Genomic DNA, 3,093 nt, shown 5'->3' with positions numbered 1-3,093 from the left:
TATATAAAAGTTTTTAATAATGAGCATATCAGAATATATTAGGTTCATAAAAAAAAATCAAACAATATATACCGGTAGGTAAATTAAAAGTATTTCACTATGGAATGTCTTATGTATAAATTCTAAAAGGATATTCGGTTGGAGTTTATCACTTAAAATCTATATTACCTTACATATTAGAATTAAAATTGTTGATAACATTAGTTTAAAATTATTTTGATGTAATCTCCCGCAGAAATTGTTTGATTTATATAGCATGAAACTTTGCTGTATTGCCGTTTGCCTCAGCACAATACAGATTTTTGATTATTGAATCGGTGCTAATGTTATTTTTTGTTGTGGTTCCACTAGACGCATTTGCATTCGAAATAAAGTCTGAATGATGTTAACTGCACACTGCAACTGAAATTTGTAATTTTTTGTTAACATTGTAACATTGCTTTATTTTATTCTTTAAATACCTTTTAAATGTGTTGAGTAAACAATGAGCAAAACCACAAGTCACATCGTGATTTTCACATCATCAAAGTTGTTTGGACAGAAACAACTTCTTTATTAAGTAACGTTGTTTCCAAACTTAAGTTTCCAACGTGCGAACATTTTGATTTTGTATCATTGTGGTGTTGGAGACAGTATCAGCAGTGACAATGGTTTCCAAATAGTTCAATATTTCAACGGTATATTAACAGTATATATAAGTAACGCTGTTTCCAAACTTAAGTTTCCAACGTGCGAACATTTTGATTTTGTATTCATTGTGGTGTTGGAGACAGTATCAGCAGTGACAATGGTTTCCAAATAGTTTGATATTTCAGCGGTATAGCAACAGTATATATAAATAACGCTGTTTCCAAACTTAACTTTACAACGTGCGAACAGTTTGATTTTGTATTCATTGTGGTGTTGGAGACAGTATCAGCATTGACAATGATTTCCAAGTATTTCAATGGATTGATATTTCAACGGTATAGTAACAATATATATAAGTAACGCTGTTTCCAAGCTTAACTTGACAACGTGCGAACAGTTTGATTTTGTATTCATTGTGGTGTTGGAGACAGTATTAGTAGTGATAATGGTTTCCAAATAGTTCAATATTTCAGCGGTATAGCAACAGTATATATAAATAACGCTGTTTCCAAACTTAACTTCACAACGTGCGAACAGTTTGATTTTGTATTCATTGTGGTGTTGGAGACAGTATCAGCATTGACAATGATTTCCAAGTATTTCAATGGATTGATATTTCAACGGTATAGCAACAGTATATATAAATAACGCTGTTTCCAAACTTAACTTTACAACGTGCGAACATTTTGATTTTGTATTCATTGTGGTGTTGGAGACAGTATCAGCAGTGACAATGGTTTCCAAATAGTTTGATATTTCAACGGTATAGCAACAGTATATATAAATAACGCTGTTTCCAAACTTAACTTTACAACGTGCGAACATTTTGATTTTGTATTCATTGTGGTGTTGGAGACAGTATTAGTAGTGATAATGGTTTCCAAATAGTTCAATATTTCAGCGGTATAGCAACAGTATATATATGTAACGTTGTTTCCAAACTTAACTTTACAACGTGCGAACAGTTTGATTTTGTATTCATTGTGGTGTTGGAGACAGTATCACCAGTGACAATGATTTCCAAATAGTTTGATATATCAACGGTATAGTAAGAATATATGTGAAGGTAGTTAGATATTCGTAAAAGTTAACAGTAAGAACAATTTCTACATTACTACCATAATGTGCTATAGTGATATACCGATGTTAACATATCTATAAGCACTAATTGCGGTATTTGAAATTGTCTATGAATTCCACCATTTTAATATTAGTCACACTTTTTAGTTAGATGCTAGTTTTTGAAATTTGTTTGCCAAAATTTTATGATCTAACTGCTACACCAGATACAGCTTCAGCGATACATTAACCCAACTTAAATTCAAATCATTTTTAAATAAATTATGTTAACAGTTGTTCATATTTTAATTTGCTTTTTCGTCGTATTTTATGTTTTACTAACATTGTACAGTTAGTAGTTAGTACAGTTATTCTTGGAATTATACGCATTCTCCACTTCGTTTGTGTTTGTCATATAACTCTTTGTATATATGTAAGTACGAAAATATTTGTGGAATTTACGTAATTTATATGTTTTAGATATGAAAATGAACAAAATATTTTGCTACTAACAGTTTTCATTCTACAAATTAAATAAAAAGTCAGTCTTAAAATTTGAAGGTTTTTAACGTATAAATACCGACGCCATGCTGCCGCGCTCCTTTGACTGCAATTAGACAACGCAATTTTTTTGAATGCAGTCATATAGCGCCAAAATTTTTGTTCACGTATCTAAAATGTAATTAATTAAATCAAATCAATACTGTTTAATTTAAAAAACATTTAAATTACCTCTTCAGTCGACATTTTGGAGGAAACCGTAAAAACATTCCACTCAGCCGCGCACAACATAGAATTTACAAGTCTTTTCCATTTACAAATTTAAACTCATTTAAATTACACTCCACATTCTTTTATTAAACATTTTTTTAATATAAAGATGTTTGTTCTTACATATTTAATAAATTTAAACGAACAATGCTACAAGTTGCTTCTCACCGCGGCTTCTCCATTATTAAAACAAATGTCAAAGCTATTGAAATAAACGTCAAACAAATAAAGTGACGCAGGGTATTATATTAAAAAAAAAATACAAATACAATGTGCCCTTACCCTCAACAAACGTGCTGTACAGCAGGATTTTGCTTGCGAATATGCGAAGGAATATATAAAATTTACAATATATATATTTTTAAATATATAATTATATTATATAATATATTTATATATAATAAATTATTATAAACATAAATTAATATTAAACTTTTTCGGTAGCTCGCAAGTATGGCAAAAAATTCATGCTGGCCTATATTGATTATTGCAATCTATCAAGTGTTATGTTTCGGCAAACAGCAAATCTCGCAAATGTACACATAATGGAAGTAAATACGATTTTGCATAACAATAGTGCCTATTATAGATTGTCGATCGCTGATAGACAATAGAAAAGTTTCTACTGCTGAT

General features: G+C 30.0%; 1 long non-coding RNA gene across 1 annotated transcript; it reads right to left on the bottom strand.

The window, feature by feature from the left end:
• Positions 1–2,173: 2,173 nt before the first annotated feature.
• On the bottom strand, positions 2,174–2,648 carry LOC119668886. Its single transcript, XR_005251538.1, has 3 exons — positions 2,422–2,648; positions 2,270–2,361; positions 2,174–2,212 (listed from the first exon to the last, which is right to left on the bottom strand). It is a non-coding gene; the product is annotated as an uncharacterized LOC119668886 (long non-coding RNA).
• Positions 2,649–3,093: the final 445 nt, after the last annotated feature.

This window comes from Teleopsis dalmanni, chromosome 1 (assembly GCF_002237135.1).
Source record: "Teleopsis dalmanni isolate 2A chromosome 1, ASM223713v2, whole genome shotgun sequence".
Lineage (NCBI taxonomy): Eukaryota > Metazoa > Arthropoda > Insecta > Diptera > Diopsidae > Teleopsis > Teleopsis dalmanni.
This window is presented reverse-complemented; position numbering and strand designations above follow the sequence as displayed.